General features: G+C 40.8%; 2 long non-coding RNA genes across 3 annotated transcripts; both read right to left on the bottom strand.

The window, feature by feature from the left end:
* Positions 1–11136: 11136 nt before the first annotated feature.
* LOC145813391 (uncharacterized) lies at positions 11137–13200 on the bottom strand. The gene is made up of 2 exons (XR_014356402.1): positions 11664–13200; positions 11137–11430 (listed from the first exon to the last, which is right to left on the bottom strand). It is a non-coding gene; the product is annotated as an uncharacterized LOC145813391 (long non-coding RNA).
* Positions 13201–13282: 82 nt separating this feature from the next.
* LOC145813562 (uncharacterized) lies at positions 13283–19053 on the bottom strand. Of its 2 annotated transcripts, XR_014356709.1 has the most exons (5): positions 18542–19053; positions 16960–16998; positions 14539–14623; positions 14347–14374; positions 13283–14251 (listed from the first exon to the last, which is right to left on the bottom strand). It is a non-coding gene; the product is annotated as an uncharacterized LOC145813562 (long non-coding RNA). The 2 variants fall into 2 exon arrangements; XR_014356710.1 differs by lacking the exon at positions 14347–14374.
* Between the last annotated feature and the right edge of the window lie 1709 nt (positions 19054–20762).

The raw sequence follows: 20762 nt of genomic DNA, 5'->3' as shown, positions 1-20762 counted from the left end.
CCACAAAGAAAAGGGGCACCGAACTGAGAATTGCACGCCACTAAGACAGCACTTGGAAGAATTGGTGGCAGCGGGCCACTTGGACGAATACATTGAAGGAGGAGTGCAGCCGGCCCCCCAAGATCATAATGACCATCCCAATAGAATGCCAAACGATGCACCACCACAAGGCATTATCAATGTAATCCATGGAGTTTTTGAACCTGAGCGCGTATGCGAGCTCAGAGGTTCAATCAAGAAGGCTGAGCACTTTAGAGAAGTGTTAAGTACCCAACCTGCCGCCAAGAAGGGGAAAACAGAGGCAACAAATGTCATGTCCTTTTCGGATAAGGACTTAGAACGAATTTACTGCCCCCATAATGATGCCCTGGTCGTCACTCTCCGAGTCAAGGATTTTGACGTCAAGCGGATTCTGATTGACCAGGGTAGTTCATGTGAGATCATGTATTACGACACGTTCAAACAACTAAAGCTGCAAGACAAAGACTTGGCACCTGCAGTTTCTCCCCTGATTGGATTCAACTCCATGCCAGAGTGGCCTGTCGGCAAAATAATCCTTCCAGTCAGAGCAGGAAGTGTATCAAAACAGGTGGAGTTCTGGGTATTGAAGGTCCCCTCCACCTACAACATCATCTTGGGCAGAACATGGCTGCATGCCATGCGTTCGGTAGCGTCATCATACCATCAGGTAATGCGGTTCCCCAATGACGCCGGTATAATTGAAGAAGTCTATGGCGATCAGATCATGTCAAAACAGTGCATCGCCACAGCAAATGGAAGCCGAGCTGCCAAAGGATACGTTCATTCGGTGGAAGAACCAGAGAGTAATGGACTATTCGCAGACGTCGGTAAAGAAGCTGATCAGAAAGCGGTGGAAGACTTGGTGGAGGTAAAAATAGATGAGAAGAACCCGGATAAGTTCTTCTTGCTTGGCTCATCATTGTCCAGCGCTGAGAGATTAGAGGTCATGGAATTCTTGACCTCTAATATCGAAGTGTTTGCCTGGACACTGTACGACATGCCAGGCATTGATCCAAACTTCATCAGTCACCAACTCAATGTCCACCCATCCGCCAGACCAGTCATTCAACGCACACGCAGATCGGCGCTCCACCACGCCGAAATAGTGGCAGAAGAGGTAGGCAACCTGTTGGAGGCAGGAGCGATAAGGGAAGTGCACTACCCAAAATGGATCTCCAACACCGTCGTAGTGCCAAAAAAGAATGGTAAATGGCGTGTCTGCGTCGACTACAAAACAGTCAACAAAGCGTGCCCAAAAGATAGCTTCCCTCTACCAAGGATAGATCAACTGGTGGACTTAACAGCAGGACATAACCGACTTAGCTTTTTGGATGCATACAGAGGCTACCACCAGATCGCCATGCATGAACCAGACCAGGAGGTCACTTCCTTCACAACACCAAGAGGGTTATATTGCTATAAGGTCATGCCCTTTGGCCTAAAGAACGCAGGGGCGACATTCCAAAGGATGGTCACCAAGATGTTTGAACCATTGTTAGGCAGAACAATGGAGGCGTACATCGACGACATGGTGGTCAAAAGCAAGGATGAGAATGACCATCTGAAAGACCTAGACGAGATGTTCCAGATCCTGAAGAAACACAAGCTACGCCTCAATGCGTCCAAATGCGCATTCGGAGTTGGATCTGGCAAATTCTTGGGCTTCCTGGTGACCAACCGAGGTATAGAAGCCGACCCCACTCAGATCAAAGCAATCCAGGAGTTGGAGAGACCAAACTCAGTCAAAGAAGTGTAGCATCTTACTGGTATGGCGGCTGCACTCAACCGGTTCATAAGCAGATCGTCGGACAGACTACGACCGTTCTTCCAAGCTTTAAAGGCCAAGTTTGAATGGGATGAAGAATGCGACCGAGCTCTGGAAAGCTTGAAGGAATACATGTCTTCCCCACCACTACTTGTTACTCCAGTACCTGGTGAAGAACTCTTTTTGTACCTAGCAGTCTCTCAACACGCAGTCAGCGCAGTGTTGGTTCGTGCAGAAGGAATACAACACTTGCCCATCTTTTATGTCAGCAAGACATTGTTGGGAGCCGAAACAAGGTACTTACCATTGGAGAAACTAGCATTAGCATTAATGATGGCATCCAGAAAATTGGCGCACTACTTTCATGCCCACACCATAGTTGTCCTCACGGCCTTTCCACTAAAAGCTCTATTTGAAAGGGCGAACTTTAGTGGGCGAATTTTGAAGTGGGCGGTGGAGTTAGGACAATTCGACATCAAATTCCAACCCAAGACAGCAATAAAAGCCCAATCTTTGGCGGACTTCGTCGCGGAATTTACTCCTGGAAGTCATCATATCTGCCCAGTCGACCTGACTGACACAACCCAACTAGGGACGGAAGTTGACGCCGGAATAGCGCAACCCCTAGTGGAAGGTAGTCCAACCGAACTAGGGACGGAAGTTGACGCCGGAATAGCGCAACCCCTAGTGAAAGGTAGTCCATCAAGCACAAAGGCAAACTACATTAAGGACCACAAGGAAGAGACGAACAAAGGCTCACCAGCAGTTCAAACAGAGGACGAAGGGCAGACAGCCAATATGGACTTTGAAGAAAACACCATCCTTGACCCCACGGCATCGTCTGACCCTTCCACCTGCTGGAAACTATTCGTTGGAGAGATGTGGAAGCTCTTTGTGGATGGAGCATCCAACCGACATGGTACAGGGCTTGGCATAGTCCTCATCTCTCCAGACGGCCTGGTTATAGAGCAAGCAATCAACCTTGGCTTCCCAGCGTCCAACAATGAAGCGGAGTATGAGGCGCTTCTCGCAGGACTCAAGTCGGCACACTTCATGAAAGCAGCCGAACTAATGGTGTACAGTGACTCACTGCTGGTGGTAAACCAAATTTCTGGCGAATACGAAGCAAAGGATGACAGAATGGCCAAGTACCAAGAGCTAGTCAGAACGGAGATCAAGAAGTTTGATGTGGTAAGGATAGAACAAATTGGCAGGGAGGAAAACAGCCGAGCGGACGAGCTAGCAGGCCTTGCCTCAATGGCAGATACATCAATCCCTCATCCATTACTCGTCGACTTCTTACCAAAACCAAGCATAGAAGACCCCGAAGCAGAAGAAGTATATTGCGCAGAATTAGGGCCCTCTTGGATGGATCCCATCATCCTGTTCCTAAAAGACGGCATCCTACCAGAAGAGAAAAAAGAAGCCAACAAAATAAGGGCGAAGTCGCAGCGGTTTTGGCTATCTCCATCTTTGGCATTATATAAGAAGTCGTTCTCTGGGCCTTACCTCAAGTGCGTTCATCCCAGCAAAGTAGAAGCATTCCTGTTTGAAATACACGAAGGGGTATGTGGAAGTCATCAAGGGGGAAGGTCGCTCGCCTACAGGGCTATTTCACAAGGATATTGGTGGCCCTATATGCAAGCAGACTCAGAAAAATATGTGAAGAAGTGTGAAAAATGCCAGAAATTCGCGCACCAAATACATCAACCAGCAAGAGAACTCCTACCTTTAACTAGCCCATGGCCTTTCGCAATGTGGGGCTTAGACATAGTAGGACCACTTCCAACAGCACCCGGAGGCAGAAAATTCTTTCTCGCAGCAACAGACTACTTCACAAAATGGGTGGAAGCAGAAGCATTGGCATCAATCAAAGAAAAAGATGTGAAGAAGTTCGTTTGGCAAAATATTATCACTCGGTTTGGCATACCAAAAGCACTGATCTCAGACAATGGAACTCAGTTCGACGGCAGAATCTTCAGAAGCTTTTGTGAAGAATACAAGATAGAGTTCTACAATTCCACACCGGCGTATCCTCAAGCAAATGGGCAGGCTGAAGCATCAAATAAAGTCGTCTTGGATGGACTAAAGAAAAGGCTAGAGAAAGCAAAAGGCAAGTGGGCAAATGAACTTCCTCATGTTTTATGGGCCTACCGCACCACACCTCGGCGATCAACAAGAGAAACACCATTCTCCTTAGCATATGGAATGGAAGCGGTGATCCCACTAGAAGTTGGCCTCCCCACAATTCGAAGCGAAAATTTTGATCCAGACTTAAATGGAGAAGCCATAGCCTTAGAACTCAACCTTGCAGAAGAAAGAAGAGAAAGAGCGTTGGTCCACATCGCCGCATACCAACGAGAGTTAATCAAAAAATACAGCAAAAAGGTTCATCCTAGACAATTCAAAATTGGCGATTGGGTACTGCGCAAAGTAATGGGAAACACCTTGGTCCCAGGAGACGGCAAGTTAGGCCCCAATTGGGAAAGTCCCTATAAGGTGGTTGGGTTAGCCGGCAAAGGGGCATACCACCTAGAAGACAAGGATGGCAAGGCAATCCCTAGGCCATGGAATACGACCAATCTCAAGTTATTTTACTTTTAGCTTTTCTTTTTCAAACATGTAATTTTCTCTTCCTTCAATAAAATGAGCAATTCTTTTTAGCACAAATTATTCTTTGTAAAAGTTAGCTTTAGACACTAAGTTTATTGCAAACATGTTATTCTAAGTTAGCTGGAAAAACTAACTTAGAGGTTGGGTGGATTAAACCAACACCCTTCCTAAGCCCAGGATAAGGATCCGGGCTGCAGGACATTTGGTCGGAATAACCAAATACTATAAGTTGGCCGGAAAAACTAACTTAAAGGTTGGCTGGAATAAACCAACACCTGTTACTCTTCAGCCGAAGTAAGTGCAAGGCTGAAGAGTGGTTGGCTGGAATAAACCAACACCTGTAACTCTTCAGCCGAAGTAAGTGCAAGGCTGAAGAGTGGTTGGCTGGAATAAACCAACTCTTGTTACTCTTCAGCCGAAGTAAGTGCAAGGCTGAAGAGTGGTTGGCTGGAATAAACCAACACCTGTAACTCTTCAGCCGAAGTAAGTGCAAGGCTGAAGAGTGGTTGGCTGGAATAAACCAACTCTTGTTACTCTTCAGCCGAAGTAAGTGCAAGGCTGAAGAGTGGTTGGCTGGAATAAACCAACACCTGTAACTCTTCAGCCGAAGTAAGTGCAAGGCTGAACAGTGGTTGGCTGGAATAAACCAACACCTGTTACTCTTCAGCCGAAGTAAGTGCAAGGCTGAAGAGTGGTTGGCTGGAATAAACCAACTCTTGTCACTCTTCAGCCGAAGTAAGTGCAAGGCTAAAGAGTGGTTGGCTGGAATAAACCAACACCTGTAACTCTTCAGCCGAAGTAAGTGCAAGGCTGAAGAGTGGTTGGCTGGAATAAACCAACACCTGTAACTCTTCAGCCGAAGTAAGTGCAAGGCTGAAGAGTGGTTGGCTGGAATAAACCAACACTTGTTACACTTCAGCCGAAGTAAGTGCAAGGCTGAAGAGTGGTTGGCTGGAATAAACCAACACTTAATACTCCTCAGCCGAAGTAATTATGTCGGCTAAGGAGTGGTTGGCTGATAAGTATAGTTTAACCAACCAAAAACCGAAATAACACTTGGAGTGAAAGGAAGACATTACAAACGCAAGCATACACACAATAACCGGAAAAAGAGAAGTAAAATTTTCATTCAAAGAGAAGTCATTACAAGAGGGCTTAGTTCGGTTACAAAGGAGAAAAAGTAAAAAAGTCAAGAGAAAAGTTCATCAATTTCAGCGTCGAAAACCGCATCGGCATCAACTTGAAGACCGGTCTCCGGAGGGAGCTCATTCACACTAGGGTGAGCCACTTCGGCTACGGTTCCACTGGGAGGATCAACAGTTAGGTCTTCAGCAGTGGGCACCGACCGAACTGGCTGGTCCACATTTTCGGCCGGAGTATCTTCATCAGAGGCATCATCAGAGTCAGAGCCTTCCAAAAACTGTTGTTGCAGAGCAGCCGCGTACTCCGCCAGGGACTTCGGTATAAAATAATCTGGAGGGTTGAAGACCTCGGTCTGCTGATCTTGACCGAGCTTCTCCACTGCCGCCCTCCAGCCGCATTTGAAGAACAGCTCCTTTGCAGCGTCACATTGTTGGGCGTAAGCATCCTCTGCCCTCTTGAAACCTTGTTTCTCAGCCTCCTTCACCTTCTCCTTCATTTCGGCGTCTTTCTTTCTTTCAAGCTTTACCAGCTCACGCAAGTACTTGTCCTTCAGCACAATGGCAGTCTTTTGCTTTTCGGTCTCGGCCGAACTAACCATTCCGGTCAAACGACCGACCTCACCTCGGAGTTCGGCCATTTCCTTTCTGGCCGACTCTAGTTCGGCCGATTTCGCCTCTGCCTCGGCCGCCGCTTGCCTGGTCACTTTCCTCAGCTCCAGTACTCTCCTGTGGGTGATTTGGTTCTTTTGAATGGCCTGACAAAGCAAACAACTTCCCTTTAACCGAAGAAAGAGTTAAAAAGAAAAAGAAACATAAACAAAAAAGCAACCGAAGTCACTAACCAGAATCATGGATTTAGTAGCAGACCGGATGGACTTTAGCTCGGTGGTTAACTGTTTTTGGTGATGTTCCATGTCTTTGGGCAGACACACGCTCTTGGCCAGGTTGATGGCCAACAGGTGGTCTTTCTCAGCAACGACCGAGTCTGTGTCTAGAATGACTCGGTCGTTGAAGGTTAGTTTCGGTGCCCAGCAGCCGATAGTTCGGTCGGAAGACTCCGGTTGGGGGCTCGGTGGTAAGCTCGGCTGAATAGGAGTTTCTTCATCAATCAGAACTCGTTCGGGTTCGGAAGTTCGGGCACGTTTGGTTCGGCGGGAAGAGGATGGCTGTTGGGAAGGAAGGGCGACAACAGCAGGTTGCGGTTGGCTGGGAGGCGCCACTTCGGGCCTAGCTGTTTCGGTAAGAAGGGCCCTGACCCTGCTCCTTTTCGCCATCTCTTCTTCTGCGGTCAGAGGGACAAGTCTTATCTCGGGCAAAGTTGGGTCCGGTTCCGGTGCCTCTTCAAGAAGGAAGTCAGTCACCTTTGCTTTCCGTCGACCGCTGTAACGGTAGGTCGGTTCGAAATTTAGAAGCTTGGCCCAATCCCTTTCTTTAACCCGAAAAGCGGCTCGCAAGACTCCGAGGTTAGGATAGCTATACAGGGAATGGAGATGGGCAAAATCTGCAAAAAAGAGAGAAGTGTTAGTTCGGCTAACAGACTAAACAACCGAGATAACTTACAAAGCAGAAGACCGAAGTAAAATTACCAGGCTCTCCCATTTTCCAATTTATAGGTCGGCCAGGAATTTGAGCTTGAAAATCCTCAAAGTTCCCAGAGACCCAAAAGAAATCGTCATCGTTAAGATCTTTGTCCGGAGTGTGCTTGATTATCTTCTCTCGGCGGCGGCGAATTCTAAGGTAGTAGACCCACCCAGCATTCTTTGAGCCGATAGAGTATTGATGAAAGATCTCGGCTAGACCAAGATTCAGTCCGGTTTGGTGGTTTAATGCGGCTATCCCCATGATAATACGGTATGTATTGGTGGATAGTTGGGTGGGACATAACCTAGTCTGTCTAAGAAATTCGCAGATTAGCGGTTGGACAGGAAACCGTAGTCCGGTCTCTATTATGGATTGAAGGGTAAAAGGCACAAAGCCTTCATTGTTCCAGGGGGTAGCATCTTTTTTGGCCAACGCCAGATGGACATCATCAGGAATCTGGTAATCTTGCCTAAATTCGGCCAGGCCACCAGGGGTTTCGACTAAATATCTATACTTACCCATTTATTGTATAATTTATGAATAAATTATTTCGGTACCAAAACTAGGCTCAGTAGCTCGGTTGAGCACACGCGGGAGTGCCTGGGCAACCTAAGTCTGCAAAGTAGAAAACAAAGGGGTTAAGCACAGATCGTTGGACCGCGCTACAAATTATAAGCAAGATATACAAATCCTACTTCGGTTTAGCGGGCTGGTTCTACCTCGGCTCATCAGAAGGTTTCTTAGCTCGGTTTCGAGCAGTTTAGACCGGTTTAACGTCTAGGGGCAGCTTTCTGAGTTCGGTCTAAAAATCTAAGAAAGCTGGTTTAGTCCCAAGGCCTAAATCGGTTGTGATGTGAGGAAAGTTACTCCGGCTGAGCCCCTAGGGGCGGCTTTCTGAGTTCGGTTTAAGAACTAAGAAAGCCGGCTTGGCCCCAAAATCTTAGCTCGGTTATAGACCGAAGTACCTAGTTCGGTATGAGCAAGCTTGTTCGGTGATCCTATCTTGACTAGAGTGGGTCAGAAGAAACTACTGATATTCCTACAAGTTCTAGTCCGGTTATGTTCTGAATCTATTCACATACATGACACAGACAGTATCCAAGTTCGGTCGGGACGTGATTCTGGATCAAAATCGAAATTTTTTCTCTAGGGTATATGACATATACATAGAGTTCTAATAGTTTCTCCGTAAAAGTACAAAAGCGAATCAGAAATGGACAAACTGTTTTCAAAAAACATACAGAGCATGGAAAGCAAAGTACGAAAACAAAGAAAGCAAGAAGGATAGGCTTGCTTACCTGTATAAGAGAGAAGCTAGAGATGGAGACGGTGGCAGCAATGGAGGCACGTACACAGCAAACTCAAAGACTCAGGAAGCAAGGGAGAAGAGAAAGTGAAGAATAGAAGGTGAAGTGATTCAAGAAAGAGAAAGGCTGTTTTGTGAAAAGGGAGAGAGAAAAAAGGCGGCAAAAAGAGGCGGGAATTGTACGAAATTTCTGCAGGACGGCGTAACAGTTGGCCACGGCTTATCAGAACCTGCCATGTGTCACTGGAATGGGAAGCGTTACAGACGCTATGATTGAAGAGACGTTTTTGACCGGACAAGACGGGGCCCGGAGTAAAATTAGCTCGGCTTGAAAGTTCAAGAGTTTTTAGTTCGGCCGGAAAAGCTTCGAAACGACGCCAGCTCGGCTGTTGGACAGGTAATCCCAATCATGCTATGCAGATGGAATTAAGGGGCAATTGAGAGGGTAATTTTTGGGAAAGAATTGGGCCGAGCTGTGAGTTGGGCCCTGCGGCCCAAAGTGTGAAGGAATCGATAAAAAGCCGTAGTGTAACTTCGGCCCATAGAGGTGAGATTACTCCGGTTCAAAGAAGAAATAGTTACTTCGGCCTAAGGAAGAATAAAGCTACTCCGGTCGGAGGCAACTTGGAGTTAGGCCGGTCTCAGAATTAGTCCGGTCGCGATATGTACAGGGAAGGCTGGTTTCGGGATTAGTCCGGTCGTCACATACTATGGTTAGGTCGGTCAGAACTTGTTACTGGGAAGGTTGACCTAAGCACACCAAGGTTGAACAAGGGCAGCCGAAGTAATGAGTTAGAGGAGAAGACCGAGCTAAGGATAGTTCGGCCTTCTATGTGGCTCAGCAGAGCCAGTGTTATTTCGGTCATGTTATAGTTCGGCCATGAAGAAAACCATCCCACTTGGTTTAAGCAGTGGGGAGGGTGTAAAAGGATAAGCATTATCCTTAGGAGAATGAATCCTAGGAGGACTCTGCATGGAGAAGTACAAGTCCTACTAGGATTGTGCCACGGGAAACTTATAAAAGCCTACAAACGTCACCTTGGAGGAGGTAATTGAACACAATCTTTCTGAGAACTTAGAGCTTTGTCTATTTGTCAAGTTTTCTGACTTAGGCATCGGAGAGGTTTCCGGCACACACCCGCCGGCTAGCTCACGTTTGTGTTTTCAGGTGACAAAGCGACGTCGTACGGAGGAGCGCGGACTTGGTCAACAGGATTATACGAGGAGAATTATTTCCTCCCCGTACAATTTCTTTTCTTTTCTTTTCTCTTATTACTTAAGTAATCATTTCTTTTCTTTTCTCTCCTTAGTTCCCAAACATAGTGTTACTCCCTCTGGTATTTCTTAATCCATTTGTGCATCAATAAATTGAATACCTGTGAAGTGTCTAAAATTTTTTGTTTCCTCTCTAGTTGAGACACAATAATTACGTTCTTTACTTTGGTTTTGGAGAGAGTGATTCTCTAGTTCGTTGACCCTATTGATGAAAGAATGCCAGGTGTTCACTAAAATTCCTATAAGAACGTTCCTTATGTTTCTTTTTTTTTTTCCCCCTCGATTTGTTTACTTTGTTTTTGGGAGAAGTTGTTTACTACCTTATTACAAACTTGCCTTGACTGCTCAATTGTTTGGTATTAGATACAAAAACTAGAAAACCAAATTTGGGAAACGGATCATGTGAAGTATGGTTTGGAGAGGAGACAACTTTCACAGATGGATTGATAATTTTCAAATTTGTCTTCTGTTTGCCACCTTATCCACGCATGCGAGAGGTGGTGCAAATTTATTTTCATTTTTCCTCTAATAATGAAGGGCTAGATGTATTTAGTTCAGACAATTGTTCTCGGTATAGATTTCTTTCCAAGGTTCTTATTAATTTCCACTACAAAGCATAGATTTAGTTAACCAAATGTCTACTAATAAACTTACGCGTCCATCACCCTAGGGGTTCACAATGGAAAATTCAATGCCTCAACTTACTGCATAACAGAGTAGTTTATTTGCTTGAATTCCATGTCTCTTGCTTTTATATTGTGTTCAAAATTTCGATGATTAATTAATGGCATCACTACAAGAATTAACACTTTTGGCAACAAAAAAATTGGTCGCTAAAAGTCAATTTTTGGTCGGCAAAAGTTATCCGCGACCAATATTTTTGGTCGCTACTTTGGTCGCCAATTGAGGGTCGGCAAAAGTAATTCGCGACCAAAATTGTGGTTGGTCGGCAAAAGTTGGATTTCGCGACTAAATTTTTGGTCGCGAAATATTTAATTACCGCGACTAATTTATTTTGTCGCCAAAACACTTTGGTCGCGAAAAGTGATATTTTCCCGACCAAAAAGTTTGGTCGCCAATTATCACATTCAACGACTAAAAAGTTTGGTCGCCAATGGTGACATTCCGCGACCAAAAATTTTGGTCGCCAATCGTGACATTCCGCGACCAAAAAATTTTGGTCGCCAATCGTGACATTCCGCGACCAACAAAGGTTTTGGTCGCCATTTGTTAATTTTCGCGACCAAAACTTTTGGTCGGCAAAAGTGAGTTTCCACGACCAAGAGCTGTTTTGGTCGGCAATAGATGTATTTTTTGCGACCAAAACTCTTGGTCGACAATTGTTATTTTTCGCAAAAAAAAATAATTTATTTGTCACGACTACTAAATTGATCGCCAAAGCAAGAAAACAATACACCTGTAATTCCTAATAATTCATTCAATCCATAATAAACCTATAATTTTAAAGCATCATTCAAATTAACTGAATCATTAACATTCGACACAATACATAATTCATTAACATTCGACACAATACAACTATTCTAAGTTTTCATTCACAAGTCACATCCATCTAGCATAACAAATTGAAACAATACATAATTCAAATTTACAGCATCAGGAAAATTGCTTAATCCACTAAGTTGCCTTGATAGCCAATCAAAAAGATCCTTGCGCCCTTCCGTGCCAAGCTTCGCATCCATCAAAGCAGTAGTGATGTAAGGCACCTAATAAAGAAACAGAATTGGAAAATTTATCAGAGAAGCATGATAGTGGCAGCAACACTGGATTGCAAACCCGTATCTTTGCAAAAATCAATTAAATCCTATAAACATGTGCATCGAATTGAGACAACTAGCTAGGGGTGGGCGCGGATCGATTGCGGCCACGGAACCTCTAATCCGCCGTACTAACACAAAACTTAAAAGATCAAAAGTGAAGCAAAATTAAAAATACTCACTCATAAAGTTTACAGAAGAGAAGACAAAACTAATAAACCAACAAAATTACAAGATTGCCAAGTCCAACTGACTTCGTCCTGGTCCCAGTAAAGCCCCCAAGGCCTGAACCTGATAGTATATCTTTAAGAATACCGCTGATGCCAAGGAGTAGCAAAGTGTGATTTCAATCTGTCAGAATTCAATTTGAAGGAAAATTGTCAAAACTCGAAGAAAATTGACAGAGAACAATTGAAGATTGCAAGAACAATTATGTTGGATCTTACCTGGAGAGCAGAAGTGAAGCAACTGCAGAAATTTAGCTATTTACATTGGGTTTTTTTTTCTTCACAAAAGATTAACATGAATGCTCTAGAAACTGATTCAGAAACTGATTAACGATACAATCTGTTCATACTCATTAAAGATACAATCTGCTTTGTTATATAGATGTCCAGACACAAATAGATAAGCAAGAATTTCATCCCAAACCTTAAATTCAATCAACTAACTCTAAACATTCTGTAAGAGATTCACATTAACTAATATAGTCCATAAAAATGTAAATCCCTATACTGAACTCAATTTAAGCTGAAAATTGAATTGGAACTATTTTTCCATCAACCAATCCCCATTGAATAGAAAAGAAAATTCACAGCAACTATGACCCAAAAGATACCCATGAAATGCAGGCAGATTGGCAGCAAATAAAATTTTCAGCATCAAACTCACTTGGAGATCATTGACAGAAATTTCAGCATCAAATTTTCAGCAAATAAAATTTTCAACCAATCCCCATTGAGAATGCTGCCATATACAAACAGCATAGCAGTGAAGAAAAAATGCCTGTTGAAATTAAAAGCAAACAGAAATAATTTGTCATATATAGCAATCAAACTCACTTGGAGATCATTGACAGAAATTTTGGATGTTAGTGAAACCCAAAAACAGGGCAAAGAAGGACAAGCTGGCCGTTGAAAGATACAACATGTTTGTTACAAATTATACAATTGTGTCAAAATTTGGTTCACTTAGAATTTAAATAAATTGAAAAAGCTCATTAGTTGTCATTCATTTAACTAATGAGCTTTCTCCAAGAATAGCTCTCCTAGATAAACACCACACTTCAGTTGACAGTTGAACATTGACAGGAATCTGGTTTAACATACCAATTCAACAACCTAAATCCTGGGAGGTCCCTTTCTTCGTGTCCTTTCCTGAGTAGATTGAACAACTCTTTTATCATAAAAATTTGGATAACCACGACCATGGCCCAAATATAGAGATGGCCCATGTGGATTATGAATATAAAGCCCCCAATCATCCAAATAGATGAATATGTGCGAGTCAACATTGATCTGTATTTGTTTTGATCATTAAGAAGTAAATGGCTTCCATTTTCTTTGCCAACCTCAGGAGTAACCTCACAGCCAAAAGGGAAAAAAAAAGGAAGAAAACATTAAACCTGACATTTAGAAGAAGCCATACACTCCTTTCAAGATTTTATCCATTTTGTTATTGTAGTAGGTAACTATTAAAAAGTTCCTAAAAACAACCACTTCCAACTATTAAAAAGTTCCTAAAAACAACCACTTCTATCTACCAAAGACAATGCTCCAAGCATGATGAGCATGAGGTTTTGCCATCTAGTGGAGTGCTGGAAAATCTTCAGTGTTCCTCTTGAAGTGGTGAATATATTATCTTTTTAGGAGAATTGTTGAATAAGGGGGATGAAAAACAGGATTCTTTAGAGGTCACACAATACTTTTGAAAAACCAAATTGTTTCTCAAACTGTCGTTTAACATACATTATCTAGTGAATATAGTGATAGTAAGCACCAAAGTTCATAGACTAAGTTATGCAATTAAAATAGAAGACCAAATTGTGTTTAGGAAAGGCTGATGCTCAATTTCTAAAAAAAAAACAAAGGGGGGTTATAAGGGGCTGATTTGATTAGATTCTGATTTTATTTTATTGTAGAACCAGTTGAGTTTGTGAATTTTTTAATGAGTTTGTTTTACCAAATATGGTTTTTTTTTTTTTTTTTTTAACAAAGTAGTTTCATCCTGGTGTTATTTGGGGACCAAATATGCTGAAATATAAATTTGCTACAAATAATATATACAGGAAAAAAGTTAGCTGGACAAAACATTCAACCAACCATTCAGCTATTACAGTCAGCTTATTCTTCTCCTTCATTGTCATCCATTAAGGAGAAAGAAACCCAAACTGTTAGTTACACATATCAAATGTTTATGTGTATATATTTAGATCTCTCTATGTATAGAAAATATACAGGGGACTTTTTAATTCTTTTACTTTAGAAGCAAATTATTAATAGTAGAACTACAAACAAGAAACAAACAAGATAAGGACTCAGTTCAATGACCCTAGACATACAACAGAAGTGATCTTTTTCACAATCTGGACAGTTTTAGATGAGGAGAGGCAACATACACTGATCTCTTTTTTGGTAAGTGGGGCAAAGGCGGTATCGTCTTTCACACCAGCAATTATGTAGAGCCGCACCCTCTGCTGTCCAAATATCATCTCAATATCGTCATCTTTGTTTAGGAATTTTGAAACATCAAAACCTGTTCCCTCAAGGACCTACGTCAAAAGAGAGAAGTTGGAATGCAGCATCAGAATCTAAATTTGAGTACAGCTATTTTAAACAGCTATTTTAAAGACAGCTACGTCAAAACCTGTTCCCTCAAGGACCTACGTCAAAACCTGTCATGAAGCAAATACAATGATAAACCCATTTGTGATATATCTGCTCAAATTCACAGCCATTATGATTAAAGCTACAAACAAGCCGAGCTGAGCTCGACTCATTTGTGATATATCTTCCAAATAATAAAGCTGGAAGAACACTTTACAGGACATGCAAATACCTGAAACCCTGCAATATGAACTTTTCTGGATAAGATCCTCTTTGGATATCTCGGTTCGATTTCCCTTTGATCGATTAACTGTCGCCTGCAGCAAGAGTAGTTCAATGGAACACAATCCATCCTTTTTACAGAGAGAATATGCACATCCAATCCCAAAAAAAAAAGAAAAAAGAAAAAATCCATCCTCCAAATTAAAAATTAAAAAGCTCATTAGATAATAAATAGTTGGATTAAAGCGATTAGCACAGAAAACAATGTTATTATGGTCTTCGTTGCTTTCAACAATAAATTTCAATGTGTTCATATAATTTGAGCAGAAATAATAAAGCAAGTCTTAAAAAATCTTATATTTATTTCAGACCAACTTCTTGTCCTTTTTTTCCTAATGTTTTTATTTATTTATATATTTTTAAGTAAGTCATTTCCAAACTAAATGCAACTCTAGAAGAAAATAAAATAAAATAAAATGCAACTGCAACAGATCCTGATATAAGAAAGTGTCATTAGGCATAAAAATATATATTTCGAACTCCTAATCAAGTTTTGGATGGATCTCTTTTGTTTAGGCTCTCAGTATGTCATAGAAAATGTACTTACCAAGGTAATACAGTATCTAATGTTTTATGCAGTTGGTAGATTAAAGTGCATTTCAAGCACAAACTTGCCTAAAATATCATAGCGCATAAATTTCATTCCCTTTCTGTAAAAGTAAACGAGGCAAATCGGAGAGAGTAGTGACTTGTTCAAGTTTGACTAACAAGTTACAAAATGGGTTCAAAATTGGCCCATAGATTGCATACAAGCTCATCAAGTCTAGTTTGAGCCAAGTTTACAAAATTACCAGCTTTAAGATGTACTCAAACTTGGTCTGTTTACAAAACAAGCAGGTCTCGAACTACTTTTTAGTGAACCGAACACTAGCAGATCGGTTTGTTACAACCCTACTTAAAAGAGGAGTGTCGAACACAAGCAAATTGATAATATCCAAAGCAAGTAATATAAGGAGTGTCTAAAGGGAAGAGTTTGTTACATTCTCTGAAAATGTTTTTAACAGTGTTCCCAAAAATCTCAAAAGACTATGAAGCAAAAGAAACATTTTCTGAAAACCATAAAGAGAAAGGACTGAGCATGACATGCTGTCACTATGGATAGCCATCTGCTCAAAAGTTCACCAAGTCCCTCATCCCGAATGGACTAACAGAATGAAGGGCCACTGCTCCTGAAACCAACGTAACTCTTACCAATCCCTCTCTCCAAATCTCCAAAACTTGAAAAAATACTCACCATAAAGCATTTAACTCCAAAAGAAGAAAAGAATATATAATAATAACTCAAAGATTGCAAGGCAATGCCCCAAGTGAACCATCACAGATCTAAAGGGGAATGATAATATCATTGAAGATTAACCCAGTAGACGGAATGATCGTAATCTGTAAGGTCATGACTGTAGGAGTCATAAAATCATGATAGATTGATACATCACGCCAATTTGACAGCATCTGCCCCTTCCCTGATAACTGAGCTCAAAAAAAATCTATCACTGATTCATAGGTGCCAGTTTTTTTTCAAGAATGCAGTTGTCAAATCAAGATTTAAATTGTAATTTTAAATTCTATTTTATGGATTGTGAATTGTAAGGTTTGATTAAAGTTTGAAATTTTATAAAAAATGATAAACATTCATCTACAAATAACAAGCATGTTATGGAAATGCAGGATATAATACACTTCTATTGACATGCTTGAATCAACAAGTGGATGAAGAGCTTAACTTAGTCACCAATCATTCTCTTCAATTCCTTTTTGTACTTTTTGAAAGTTGCATTGAGATAGTTGGCTTCTTTTTGACAATAAAATAACCCCAGTTGACAAGAATGAAGTTAGAATTCATTGTTTCACTAAGTGATGTCATCATCTAGCATATGGATTGTCATCACATCAAAAGCCAAGTATGGCCATAAAAAACCAATTCCCACTTCTTTCTTATGTTTTCTCACAGTTTTTTTTATTTAATCTATTCAATAAATTTCTACATTATATCTTGTACCATCCAAACAGATCCCTTACAGCCACCAGGAAATTCAAGGCAAACTTCATTTCAGTTGCAATTGCCTCAAGCAAACATGGACAATCTTAAATTATTATCTTTTCTTTTTCTTTTTCTTTTTCTCTATTACTTGTCATATAGCTAACCTTCCCCAAATTCTAAATGCACAATGAATTGAACCGTTACAAGAGAGTGACTTTGGGTACTGTACCACTTCAGTGAAGTGAACTGCATTAATATATTGATAGCATTACTTCCAGGAAGGGGAAAAAAAAATGCGTCAGCCTTGTATAACAGAAAACATGCTATGAAGAAACACAACAAAACCTGATACCACACAAATGCAATAATAATACAAGGAAATAAAAGCCAAACCTGTAAAACTTGGCAGTTTTCCAATGTGCTTTTCCCCCCCTGAAAATATTCAGATCATATCCTTAGGCAGAGGTTTCAGACAACTAATTATAATTAGGCTCCAAGATAAGTAGGGTGTTGATCAAGATTACAAATCTCAAAACTTCAAACTTCTAAAAAGCAGATATCAAGCACATTACAGCTATTTCGTAAAAGATAATACTGATTCCTGTGAAGCAGACAGTTGACCAGCACGGAGTGGCTGCACTCCAAGAGTTCAGTCTCAAAAACAGAAAAGAAGCATCGGTGACAACACCTTGCTGCAACCCCGCCCAACATCCAAAAAAATACCAAAGAAAAACGAAAAGAAAAACATACTCATATATGGGGAGAACATTTAGAATTTAGTGTAGGATCATTTTCAGAAAAGGAGACAAGGTGCTTGATCTATCAATTTTTTAACAAGAAAATTAGTCCTTGAACTCCTTAATGGGATTCCAGTACCTTCAAATAGGGTGGATAGGATGAGATAGAAGTATGGGAAATAGATTTTCTATTAAGTCCTATAATTGCTTGCCTTATGGAGGGTTGAGGAATCCTTTAGAAGTTTGGAGTTCTGACAAAAAGGATGAAGATGGGTATGAGTAGTATGATAGATGAGCTGTTATCGAAGAGGGGCTAAGAGAGGGAGATTGTGAATAGTTGAGGAAGAAGATGAAAGAAAAAGAAGCGCATTACAATTAATTTTTCTCTCAAAATTCATCCTAATGCAGTCACCACCACACATCTCACCCACAATTGAGCAACATATGGGAGCTATGTGTAGATTTCTAGACCTGAAGAGAGTTATAGGTTTTTGGGCCTAAATCATATGGGTAAAGTATACTTAACCCTAAATTGTTTCAGTAAAAAAATTAATAAAGCACAATCAAAAAAATTGATGGAAAAAAAATGGGAAACGCAAACAAACTGAAAACATGCACAGCAAGCAAGGTATCGCACAAAAATCATTGGGCAAAAAGCCAGGGTACCTCATCATTACTTTATACTTCATTATCATTATGGTAAAAAGTTCCTCAATCACATTAAAATATATCCAGAAATGATACCTAATTCACTTAGCTTGGTGCGAAGTACATGTCAAGACTGTAATGCAGTAATTCAAGAGTATAAAACAGCTCATTTTGTAACTCAACAACTACAATTCCCATTATGGGTTCATATTACATCTTTCTATACAGGACATTGATAAACCCATCGATCTCAAAAACTAGAATTTTTAAATTGATAACAATTCAACAGACCAATCTCAGATAACAATCAAACAAGCAAAACTAAATATATAAAAACCCACAAATGAATTTGTGAACACAGCAAAATTACAACATGAACAGAGAATCACAATGATAAAACCAAACTAAACTCACAAAAGAAAAAGTGAAATTCAAACAAACCCATATCACAAAAACTACAGGTTTAGCAAATTCAAGGTGAGGAAACTCTTGAGAGGTAAAGATCTGAAAAGTTAAAAATTATAGTTAGGGTTTGAAATTGGGGGAACGAGAGCAAGAGAGAGAGAGAGAGAAAGAGAGAGCGTGTTTACCTGATGAAAGAGGTCTGAAATCGAGAGGATTAGCAATGGTAGAGTGTAGGCGGCTACACGCACTGCTACCGAACTTCCTTCATCTCTCCACCGAACCCCACTGCTGCTCCAACGCTGCTCCTGTTTCGTTTCGTGTTAGTCACCTTCTTCGTGTTTGCTCTCTGCCTTGGTGAGTTCGCCGCCGACCTCACGGTGGGGAAATAGGGCGACGCCACCACGGCGTGAGACATTTTTGGTGGTGGTGGTTTTGAATGGTGGTCTAGGGTTTGTGCTTGTGTGAATAATAGAGAGAAACAGAAACAGATGGAGAGAGTGAGAGTGAGAGAAACAGGGATATACATTGTGGGCATATTTTGATATATTTGTTTGTTTGTTTGAGAGAAACAGATGAGAGAGGAGAAAATGAAAATGTGTTTCTGATTTCCCGCCCCACATTTCAAATTTCCCTCAGAAATTTTTGGCGACCAAAATATCAAATTAGTCGCAGAAAAGGTACCCTTCGCCGACAATTTTTTTTAGTTGCCAAATTTCAATCAACGGCGACAAAAATATTAGTCGCTAAAAGTACTAATTTGGCAACTAATTTTTTTTGGTTGCTAAAAATAAGTTTTTAGCAACCAAATTTTTGGTCGCCAAAAAATATGTGACCTTCCGCGACCAAATTTGTAGTTGGTCGGCAAAAGCATACCACTTTCTGCGACCAACTCATTTTTTGGTCGCCAAAATATAACCTTCTGCGACCAATAATATTTGGTCGCCGAAAATAATGATCATTCACGACTAATTAATATTTGGTCGCCAAATGTCATTTTTTTGCGACCAAAATTTTTTTGGTCGGCAAAAGTGGTCGGCAATTGTGTAAATTCTTGTAGTGCATAGAAGTCAAAGCAGTATTTCTTATCCTTAGCTATGAACAGTGAATGAGGGAATTGTTTTGGGGAGAGAATTCAGGCACCCATACGCTGCTAGCTTGTTTTCTTTCTTCACCTTCCCTTTATTAATGCTTTTGTCTTTTTGATCGCTCCCATTAGTTAAATAAAATTTGTTTAAAAAATAATCACCCTTGCTTCTTGTTGTCATTATACTGCTGTGCAGCTACTTTTGTTTTAATAACTCTAGCAGGGTGCTTGGTTGCAGTTGGACCTTGATAGTTACTCTTGTAAATGTGATATTGTTATACACATATTGTCTGTAAGTCACAATAACAGAAAATAGCTGATTTGCTTGTATGTCTCTAGCTTTTATATTTTGGAAATTTTTTATGATTAATTAATGGCACAAAAAACTGAATATTGCTGCGGAGGTCAGAGCAGTATTTCTTATCCTTAGATATGAGCTGTGAATGGAAGAAGCTTTGCTTTTTTAGTAGGGAGTTCAGGCACCCAACCTAGGAGTAGGGGTGAGCAACGGATATACCGATCCGCCAAAACCGATTAAACCGAATCAATTCGCCGCATTTTGGACGGATGCGTGATGACGAGCGGACGGTTGCGGATTGATTTTCTCAAATCCGCCAATTTGGCGGACGGATGGCGGATTTGAGATTTTTTGGCCGCAACCGAACCGCCAAACCGTGAAATCGCGAGCACTCCTAGTAATTTATAAGACTTTGTGTTTTCAATTTGTTTAAATATTATGTTTGTGTTTTCAATTAAAAAAGAGTTTAAATATTCTATTGAAAAAAAGTTTTCAACTTGAATATATTTTTTGAATTGAAAAAAATAAACGTATTATTCATATATATTTTTTAGTTTTTAAATGTAACTCTAAAAATAATAAATAGAAAATATTAAACCGCCAAACCGATTCGCATCCATCCGCCAAACCGCCAATCCGCTCAATTCACATCCGTCGGATTGGCGGACGGATGCGGATTGATTTTCTTCAATCCGCCAATTTGGCGGGTAGATGGCGGATTGGAGGTTTCATGGCCGCAACCGACCCGAGCCCACCCCTACCTAGGAGTGTTCACCTTGCCTTCGCTGATGATTCTGTATTATTGATTCTTCCATTAGTTTAATAGCAGTTTTTTTCAAAGTATTCACCATTATTTCTTGTGATTATAAGCTACTTTTGTTTTAATAACTCTAGGGCGGTGCTTGGTTACAGTTGGACCTTGATCTTGACTCTTTGTATATGTGATATTGTTACACATATACAGACATAGTTGTATATTTATTGATATTATCACTCGTCAAACAAATGTTTTAATTTGATCTTT

Source organism: Camellia sinensis, chromosome 15, assembly GCF_055761805.1.
Source record: "Camellia sinensis isolate YWXY chromosome 15, ASM5576180v1, whole genome shotgun sequence".
NCBI lineage: Eukaryota > Viridiplantae > Streptophyta > Magnoliopsida > Ericales > Theaceae > Camellia > Camellia sinensis.
The sequence above is the reverse complement of the archived record's forward strand: the minus strand, read 5'-3'. Positions and strand labels throughout refer to the sequence as shown.